Below are 11,122 nucleotides of genomic sequence, written 5' to 3'. Positions count from 1 at the left end.
TTGTTGTACCAAGTGTTATACAACATAAATCTAGATTAACCATTTAACAAGCAAAGTATTAAAAGTGAACAAGATAATAAATATAAAGCATGTTAGTATCCAACATTAAGGTCCATGTTAAGTTTATATTATACTTATTCTTACACCATTAGTGTACCCTTTTCACCTTGACATAATTAACTTAGCTAAACATAATGAAAGAGAGAAACATAAATAAACAAGGAAAGGAAATGAAAAGCATAAGCAAGAGATTAATATAAGCAAAATTTAAGCATTACAAAATATAAAGAGAGAGCAAGAGCATGATCTTGATCTGAACATCAAGATCCTAAATACATGGCAAATGCCGCCTTTTATAGGCCAAAATTCAGAACTATTGATTTGTTGACTAATTGATGAGTGAGTGACCACATCTTGACTTGGTGACAATTCTTATCTTCTTGTCTGCAAACAACGTCATTGATAACGTCATAATTTGAACAGACTTAAATCATGAAAGTTCTAGGAAATTGTCTCAGCTTTTCAGGGTAAAAATTTGAGATCATTTGGACTTCTAGAACTCGAGATATGGGCTGAACACTGAACAGTGTCTGGGCTGCAGGATAGATTCAAACTTCTTCATTGTTGCTACAATTTGGACTTGAAAACGGCCTTGTTAAATCTTGGGCTCATCGTGAAAGTTGTAGGCCTATGTCTTAGCTTTCCATCCATATAAGGCAGACCTAAATCCGAGATCTACAGCTCCAGATATGACCCGATTACCGAACAGTGTTCCAGTTTGGACTGCACAAACATCTCTTTTCTAAGTTTGGTCATCTCTTTGTCCTTTCAATTTCAGTACTTCAACTCATCAATCAATTCTTTCATTTATATGATAGGCCTGCATTTAAGATGAAAATTTATCATAAATTAAAGGTATCTTATATTATTAGATATGTTATTATAAAACATGCTTTAATTAAGGAGTTATTGATACTTCAAGTGAAAAATGATGATATAAAACTTTGATAAAAATGCACTTTTAAGTACTAATCAACATTGTGTTTGGTCTCCAATCAGGTAAGCAGAAGTTTCCTGGTTTTGGTTTGACCCATAATTGGGTGAGGCGAAGTATCTTTTGGGAGCTTCCTTATTGGAAGACCAATCTTCTCCGCCATAACCTTGGCGTCATGCAAATTGAAAAGAACGTGTTTGAGAACATTTTCAACACCGTCATGGATGTGAAGGGAAAGACAAAGGACAACATCAAGTCTAGATTGGATGTAACGCTGTTCTGTAACCGTAAAAATATGGAGTTGGTTTGTGATGGGTCACGGGTCGCAAAAGCAAGAGCAAGCTTCGTGCTAGAGAAAAACGCACAACTACTAGTCTACAAATGGCTTAAAAGTCTGCGTTTCCCTGATGGACATGCCTCGAACATATCAAGACTGGTTAACACGGAGGAATGCAGATTATATGGAATGAAGAGTCATGACTGTCATGTGTTTATGCAAACACTCATCCCATTATCATTTCGTGATTTGTTGCCAAAGGGGATATGGGATGCACTAACGGAGATCAGTCATTTCTTCAGAGATATATGCTCCAGCAAGTTGAATGTTGATCACATTGAAAGGCTGGAAAAGAATATCGTTGAGACAATATGCAAACTTGAGATGATATTCCCTCCATCATTTTTTGACTCAATGAAGCATCTACCCGTACATTTACCATTTGAGGTAAAAGTTGGAGGACCGGTCCAGTACAAATGGATGTATCCATTCGAGAGGCACTTGTTCAATCTTAAAAAAAAGTTAAGAACAAGGCGCATGTTGAGGCGTCAATATGTGAGGCCTATATTGTTGAGGAGATCTCAACATTTATCTCATACTATTTCGAACCTCATTTGAGATCGAGGATCAACCGTGTTCCATGGCATGATGATGGTGGTGAAGTGCCTTCAAGTGGGAACTTGTCAATATTCTCCAATCCTGGACGACCCACACCTAAAAATGCCATGAGGGGAAGATATTTGTTTGAAATAGAGTTCAGACAAGCACACAATTATGTCCTATTTAACTGTGATGAGCTAAGACCATTTATTAAGTAAGTAGATGTTCGACTTAAACTTTGTCAAGAGTGTATTATTTATGTTGTGTGATACCATAAACTCATATAATTTGGAACAACCTTGCAGGCAACATCAACGATACTTACTATCCAATAACTCACAGCTGACCGAATTTCAGATCTTTCAATTACAAGATGAACAATTTGCCACATGGTTTAGAACACATGTAAGTCCTATCACAAACTCATTATCTCTTGCAATGTCATTAATTGTATGTCAATTTTACATTATATCCGTTTATTGATTATTGTTGTATTTAATTTACAAGGTTTATCAAATGGGAGGTAGTGCTGCTATTTCACTGTCTTTACTAAGCCTGGGCCTTGAAAGAAAAGTCAAGTGCTATAACGAGTATTTTATCAATGGATATGTCTTTCATACTGAAGAATACGGGCATGGAAGAAAGACATACAACATCAATGTTTGTATTAAGGGATCGACTTCTAGTGAGTTTGAAGTTGACTACTACGGTAGATTGGAAGAGGTCATCGAACTGCAATATCATAGCGAGCAGAATAGAGTGTTTTTATTCAAATGTTATTGGTATGACACAACTGACAGAGGAATTAGAGTAGATCCTCACTGTGGTCTCGTTGAAATCAACTCAAAAGCTAGACACCGTAACGTAAACGACGTCTTTGTTTTCACAAAGCAATGCCAACAAGTTTATTACATATACACCCCTTCCTTTAGAAAGGACCGATCAAGAGTTGATTGGTTATCCGTTTTAAAAACAAAACCCAAGGGTTGTGTCGAGGTTGTTCAGGATGAGAACGAAGACACAAGTGTGATAGATGAAGTCTTTCAAGCTAGTGAGTTGGTTGAACCATACCGAGTTGCTCCTTCGATTGACTTAGAAGAAAATTTGAATTTTCGTGTTTTCAACGATAGTCTTGTTGATGTTGACGTAGAGGAGTTGAATGTTGTTCTAAGCTCTACTAGTGGACAAAAGAATGTTGTTGAAGAAGATGATAACAAAATTGAAGAGTGCGATGAAACTGATGATAACAATTCAATTGAGGACGAAGATAAAAATTCCGACTAACTAAACATGTTCTAAAGCCTTATTTTTATAATGTAATAATTTGGAACATGAAATATTTATTCTTCTTTAATGGTCAGCTCTTGTTATTGTGCTACGTGTGCTGTAAGATTGCAATTCAAGATTTTGTGACACGGTTACAGAAAAAAATAAGAAAAATTATGGTTTCACCGACGGGTACACCGACGGAATACAACCCGTCGGTATTTCACAGAGAGTTGAAAAAAAATTATGGGATTGTGCCACTTTCACCGACGGACTAAAACCCGTCGGTATTTCACAGAGAGTTGCAAAAAATTTACGGGATTGTGCCACAATCACCGACGGAATCATCGACGGACTTACGCACATCCCGAAGCGCACGCATGTCAGACACGTGTCCGTCTGCACAAATACCGATGGATTTTCCGACGGATCAAAAAGTCTGGCGGGATTTTCGAACATTTTTTGTGCGCATTTCAATTAATTTCCGACGGTATTACCGACGAAATTTAATGCCACCGACAACAATTAATGTCCGTCGGTAATTCCGTCGGAAAAATTGCCATATAAAACCCCCCCCATTTGGTTCATTTTTTCTCTGGCTCTGTTTCTTCTTCATTTTTTCTTCTCCATTCGTTTGGTTGCATTTGGCTTTTTTAAGAGATTTACCTCTATTTGGTGCATGGTAGTTTTAAAAGGTATGTATTCTTCTTTTTTTTTTATCTTTGTATTTTTTTTTATTTTAATCATGATTATTTTTTTTGGTGTTCTTTGTTTTGTGTATTGTTTATAGATAAAATCTTAAATTCAACACATTATTAAGGTAAGCATTTTTTATTCCCAAATTTATTTTGAATTGATATAGTGTTTTTTAGGTTTGTGTATTGTTTGTTTTGTGTTTAGGTTGTTTTGTATAGTGTTTTTTAGTTTTTTCATTTTATTTATTAATTTTATGATATTATTGTTTGTATTGCTATAATTGTTATTGTTGAATTTATGTTAAAAATATTAATTTATATATAGAATTACATTTAATTAGTTTATCTTAATTTAGGATATTATTGTTTACCTATCATTGTTATTGCCTGTAACTCTAAGTACCAATTTAACAATGAATGTTCATAGTTGAAATTGATTCTTTTACTTGAATTTTGTTATATGATGTTATTGAATAAGATGTTTTGTGTTGATGATGAGTTGGGTTGAGATCCAGGATAATTGGATCGGGATGTGAAATAAAATTGAAAGTGTAATATGATTTTGTCAATAACTTGGGACCCCTCAGTATATGGGAGACTCTGTCGAATTTTTTTTTTAAATAATCGAAGTTAATTATGTAATTATTCATATAAATTTGTGTAGATGCGTAGAATGAAATCTACAGCACGTCGTCAGATGACGGTTGCATCTAGTTCTTCTAGCAGCGAGGAGGACGTATCCTTAGGTGCTGATCACGGCAAGGAATCTACGCCAACTTGTGATGTTGCCTCTTCTAGCGCGGTTTCACAGCGCAGAAGCGGTGTGCCTTCACAGCAGGGTCAATTCACCTGCAAGTACCAGGCACAATGGAAGGATGACCTCTCAATGTAAGTTTGTTTAGGTTTTACTTTTTTTATATACATACTTATAAAATAATTTATGAACAACTAATTAATATTATTACTTTTATTTAATTTCAGGTTCACAAACATTGAGGCTGCAAGGGCTATAACATTAGCGTTTAAATCGTCGATGGAGATTCCATTGTTTCAATGGAGCTAGGTTTCCAAACATCCTGAGTGAAAACCTAATATCGATGCATGGTTTAAGCGATTTCAGGTTGGTGTTAGTTTTTAATTTTCAGCTTATTTTTAATAAATAATTTTTATAATTTTATATCTTGTAATATTTTTATTTTATATGAATTATTTCTATACACAGAACAAATTTGAGTGGGATAGGGCGAACAACAATGTTGTGAGGAGGGTATGAGAGAATCACGCGGCAACTAGGTAACATCAAAAATAATATTTATTTTTGTTTTATAATTTTATGTTTTAAATTATAATTTGTTACTATGGAATTAGGTTGCGTAATTTTTGGTATGACACCAAAAAAAAATAAAAAAGAAACGCGAGGGATAACGGTCTTGAAGGATGGAATGAGGTGGCGGTTTGGCAGGAATTCAAACCGCCATTCATCTCGGCGAAAATATGGACGGCATATATTGAGCATGTGACCTCAAAGCGGTTCTCACGGCGCTCACAGTCTGGCGCCAACAACCGGAACCGGCAAATTCATGGTTCGGTGACCACGCACATTGGCGGATCTGTCCCATTCAGCGCACATGCAAAGCGGATGGTAAGATTAATTTTAATGAAATATATCGTTAATTAATTTGTCGTTCATTATTAAATAACTTTCAACCTATTTTTTCCTTACAGGCTGCGTCTCTTGGACGTGAGCCGAGTCCAATGGAGCTGTTTGTAGAGACGAATGTGCGGAGTCAAGACCGTCAAAAGGGGGTGCAGCAGTTTGTGGACAACCGTGCTCAACACTTTGTGGTATGTTCGTTCATTCATTTTATTTTGTAAGTTATTATTTTCTTAAATTGTATCTTGAATTGCATATGATGATTTTTTTTAAAATTTTCAGGAGACCTATAATAGCCGGTTGAGGGAGAGATATGGGGACAATCCTTCGACCCATCCAGATTTTGATCCAGATTTGTGGATGGAGGTGGGATCGTCTAGTGGACCCGATAAAAATCGGGTCTATGGGCTCTCCAACACTACGGCTGAAAACTTGTGTTCGGCTCGTAGTGTCTCCACCGTTGGGAGCACTCCATCAGTATCGAGCACCCAGTCTGAGGAGCTCACTGCCTTGAAACAACAATATCAACAACTCTCGACGAATTATAATGAGCTCCATCACATAGTCATGGAGATGAGATCAAAGATGGGTGATGATACTTGTGCAGGGTCTTTTTGGCCGTACGGTCCCGAGAACAACCAGCTTCCTCCTCCTCCTCCTCCAGCTCCGCCGCTATCCTAGTTTAATTTTGTTTTTTAAACACATTAAATTTGTAATGAATATTATTTAACATTATTTTAATATTTTTAATGTTTAATCCAATTTTATTTGTTTATTAGAGTTTTACTATTAATAAATTATTTTTTATATATATTTTAAATAGATACCGAGGCGTTACCGACGGATATTATCCGTCGGTGATTCACAGAGAGTTGCCAAAGAATTACCAGCCATGCCATCATTACCAACGGATAATATCCATCGGTGATAACATACAGACGACTTTACCGACGTATATTATCCGTCGGTATTTCACAGAGAGTTGCCACACAATTACCACCGATGCCATAATTACCGACGGATTGTCCGTCGGTAATTACCGTTGAAAATTCAGACGGATTGATTCCATCGGTAATGTTCCCGCCGAAAATAATTTTTTTGGCGAGCGTATCCGTCTGTAAGACCGTCGGTGTTCCGTCGGTGGGTTGTTTTTTTATTTACAACAGAATTAGTGACGGAAAGGGGAATTACCGACGACTATTATACCGACAGACGTGTTCTGTCGGTGAGGCCGTCGGTAATTATTTCACCGACGGAGTTCATTCCTGTCACTGACGGAATGAGTCAGTCGGTAAAACTGTTTAATGGTGTAGTGGAGGTCCACGCGCCGCCACTATTCCTGCAGATTTCAGAAGGCTTCCCTGCAGTTTCCTGTTATTTTTTAGGAGTGTCTGCTGTAATTTTGGAATGTTAAGGTGTTGTTTGGTTAAATTTTTTTATTTTATTTGATTTTATTTTGTAAACATGTAAAAGATGGAATATGAGAAAATCATAATAATAAAAAGAGATGTGTGTGTGTGTGGTTGTATTTTTATTTATGTTATTAAATTATAAAAATAAAAAAGACAAAAAGAATTAAGTGTTTAATTTGAATATGGTTGAATATCTCAAGGACAAATAAAATCATGTTGTATTTTTCATGAAAATGTAAGAACATGTTTCTACATATATTTTGGGATTTAATAACTGATTTATTAAAGCCTTAGAATTTGGCTAATATTTTATTTTTTAAATCACATCAAATCACGAAGCAGCTTACCTCAGGTAGGGTGTGCTAGGGTGCTAATACCTTCCCTAGCCACAACCAGTCTCTTACCCTTGAATTTCTGACAAAGACCAGTACATCTAGGTTTCCTAGTAACCCTCAATCAAATACTAGGTGGTGACTCCCAAATAACCAAATCAAGCAAATGAATTAAAATTGCCATCGGACGTCGCGCGGGTGACGTGCGACAGAACTAATGTAGCAAACCTTGATCTATTACCAGCTCATAGATCCACTTTGTTTTTATACAATCTTTTATTTTTTTTAGTTCATTCATATTATTGCAAATATAAAAACCACATCCAATATCCAATACTCAAGAACTACTATATTGTGTTTAAAGTTTAAGTGGCATACTGGTTAACGTCAGATGTATCATGCTCATCACCATCGTCATTGTCATCATCAATATGACATTAATGTTTAGTCTTAATTTTATCACTAGTGTCCTCATCAAGGGTAGGAGGAATTGTATTTTCAAGAATATATAACTTTCTTTCTTACTTGAGAAAAACTATCACATTGCGGTATCAATTCAAAAAGTTTGGTCTAATCAATTTGTTAGTAACATGTATGGATATATTACTTTTTTTTAATTAATTAACCTATTCATGTAAAGATATAGATTATTAGTTTCATGCATACATATTTAAAACCAAATTTAAATAAGGTCTTTGATCATAATCTGATCTCCCATTAATTTCATACAAATTAATAGACCTCTTTATTAATTCAAAAAATCTTATTTAGATCTTCTATGGGTTAGGATCCCATTTAATTTATCTAACCTTAAGTGACTTAAAAAATCAAAATAAATTAAATTATATAGATAACATAACTTATCAATCACATCTTTATGTGTCTTTTAGATCAGTTAAGTGACAACTTTTTTGTCTAAACATATCATATATGTTTTGCCTAGCTATTGTCTCTAATCTTATATAATCACGAGAGACTCATCCAAATCATATAAATTTAGTTAAATAGGACATAATTCTATAACATTAAACATATTTGATTAATAGTAACCTTGAGTGACTCAATAAGTTATCTATGAATGAAACTCTGGTTTTATGCATATAAAATTGGAAGAAAATCAATCATGTTCTCAACATGTACTTAATATATTAACGAGGGATTTGTTATTTTATTCAAGTCTCATTTCATGGCATGAATTATATATCATACATAACAATTACATATAAACATACACCTCAAGCATGTTGATGCAACCATATTATTTGATAGTTTCACCCACATCTACCTAATGTTTTGTCCATGTTTTATATATAAAATGTCTTGATATTCTTTGTTTTATGTTTTGAAGGTACTTTTGGATGAAAGATGCAAAAAGGAGTAAATTGGAGATAATTGGCAGATTTGACGTTCAGTCGATGTTTTGTGCAGAGCGTGAGTTCTAGAGATCGAAATGAAGTGATTCCAGTGGCACTAAAAAGCTAACATCCATACCTTTCTGGAAGTGTAATGCAAGAAAAATAAAAAGAGAAATATTATGGAAATCACATCCTGCAAAGTCAAATCTCGCATTCTGCCAATGTTGACCTTTGGCCATTCAAAATTTAATATCTGGAGCTAAAGAAGTCCAATTGATGCAAACTCAATTTTCTTGGATGCCTAATTCAAAGACCTATCCACGCTCCAAATTTCAGCCAAAAAAGATATCATATGAGGGAGATATGAGTTTTCAAAGAGGACAACTGAATTCTGCCAGCAAACAGGTTTCGTGAAGAAACAAGTCCAAATTACATTCCGAAGCATCTAAACCGACATCCAAGTTTTTATATCAGCAATTTAGCTCCTCTAAGTCAGAGCTTGAAGATTTCATGCAAGGCTATTTCTCCTTTTTAGGGAAAATAGTTATTGAAGTACTTAAATATAAACTGCAACTTAAGGGAGGACTATTTTGTAAAATAGAGACTAGGGTTTCTTAGCATATAAAAAGAAAGAGAGAAGGGGCTAGCAGCCAGCAGAAAAGAGGGAGAGCAGAAGGAGGCAGCAGCCAACAGAGAATAAACACAAATTCTCTCCTCTACAAACCCAAAAATCATGCTCTTTTCATTCTTTAGAAGTAGTTGTTCAATAGTTATGCAACGCTAAGCTCTTTTCTTGGTTGCAAGGACACAACAAACCTTCGGATTTCAAGAACCGTGAGATTTATTCTTCCTTTTATTTTCAGTTTATGTTATGAATGAGTATGATTGTTTTCCTATGCATATTTCCTATGATTGTTGTTGATGATTGCTAGAGCGGACTCTAAGTTATTGTTGTGAACAATCTATTGCTAAGTTTAATATCAAAACCGGAGTTGTGATATATGAACTTGTGAAGCAACTAAGCTTGATAATTGTGGCGGAACTACGTTATTGAACTTAGGGAGAACATTTGAACAAAGTGACACAAGCTGCAGACAGCTTGATGAAATTATCTAGTTCTTAAAGCTACCATTAAATTGAATCATTAGTGCGGACACTTTGATTGTTTGTTGGTTAGGATTAGTTATACGGCGGATCCGTTAATTAATCAACGTTAAGAAAAGATAAAATTTCAGAACATAAACTGCAATTTTCGTTTCAAGGATCGGTTCTAATTTCCATTGGTGGATGTGTGCTTGCGACCAAGGTTTGTTTTCTTGATAAGTTTCGGTTTTAATTGATTTTGTTTGCTAGTTTAATTGCTGCCATAGTTTAGATAATCACAAACCAAATCCCCCCAATTACATAACATACAACATAAAAATCTGACTTGAAACTTCCTCGTGGGATCGACCCCTTACTTGCTCTATACTATCTTGTGTGTTTTAAGCTAGGGTAATTAATTTGTGCGACCACGACATCGCAACACATGTCATTTTAATTGAATGATTATTGATACATCTAAATGAACTCCCTTGAGCCATCCAAAGGAATTAGGAGGTTAAAACCTATATAGTTGCAACAAATCTATATAAGTCCTTTGCGAGCACCATAGTTGTAGCCTTTATCGTTGTTCTTTCTTAATCTTGAATCATAAAATATTTTTTCTCTCTCTAAATTACATAACATTTACATAATTATATTAGAAATATCAAATTACATTTGAAGGAAATTAGATGAGAAAAGAATTTTATAACTCATAAGAAAAAAAAAAAGAATAAAGAGATAAAAAGAGGACACACGTGTTATATTTATTTAATATTACAACATTTAACCATAAAAAACACAATTATATTGGTCTTCTAATGTCCATAATTGTAAACTCCCGGCTAAAATTTTCTAGAAATGTAAAATAAATGGGATAGATGATTATTATAATATGTCTAGGTGAATAAAAGATAAAGATATTAGGGGTGTTTCAATATAAATTTACAGAATGATTTTGGGTGATAGAAAATTATGGTGCAATAAATTGAATATAAAAAATGGAAAACAATTAAAAAGATGAAAGATGAAAGGTTTATAGCCAAAGTGATACAATGGTTCAAAACCAGAAACAGTCTAGCCATTTTAAGAAATGGCTAGACCGATTAAAATAAAATGGAGAGACCATTTTTCAAAACAATCAGATCATTTTTGTTATTTGTTATTGCACAGATTATTTACATGAGGGCTAGTAGTAAGTGGAGACCATGATTTCCTCTTTTGTTTCCTTGTCTTTGCCTTCTTCTTAGAAAAATCTCATGAAAATCAAGTGTGAATAGAATGTAGAGAAGCTTAACAGGAGAGAAAACACTTAAGCAAATGATTTAGAATGAGGGTTTTAGAGAGACTATAATAAGAATCCAAAGGAGAAAGAAAGAGGGTGCTACAAATCTCAATTGGTTGCATTTCAAAACTCAAATTATCATCAGGTAAGGGGCACTAAGCTTAAAAGG

This window comes from Populus trichocarpa, chromosome 18 (assembly GCF_000002775.5).
Source record: "Populus trichocarpa isolate Nisqually-1 chromosome 18, P.trichocarpa_v4.1, whole genome shotgun sequence".
In the NCBI taxonomy this organism is placed as follows: Eukaryota; Viridiplantae; Streptophyta; class Magnoliopsida; order Malpighiales; family Salicaceae; genus Populus; species Populus trichocarpa.
This window is presented reverse-complemented; position numbering follows the sequence as displayed.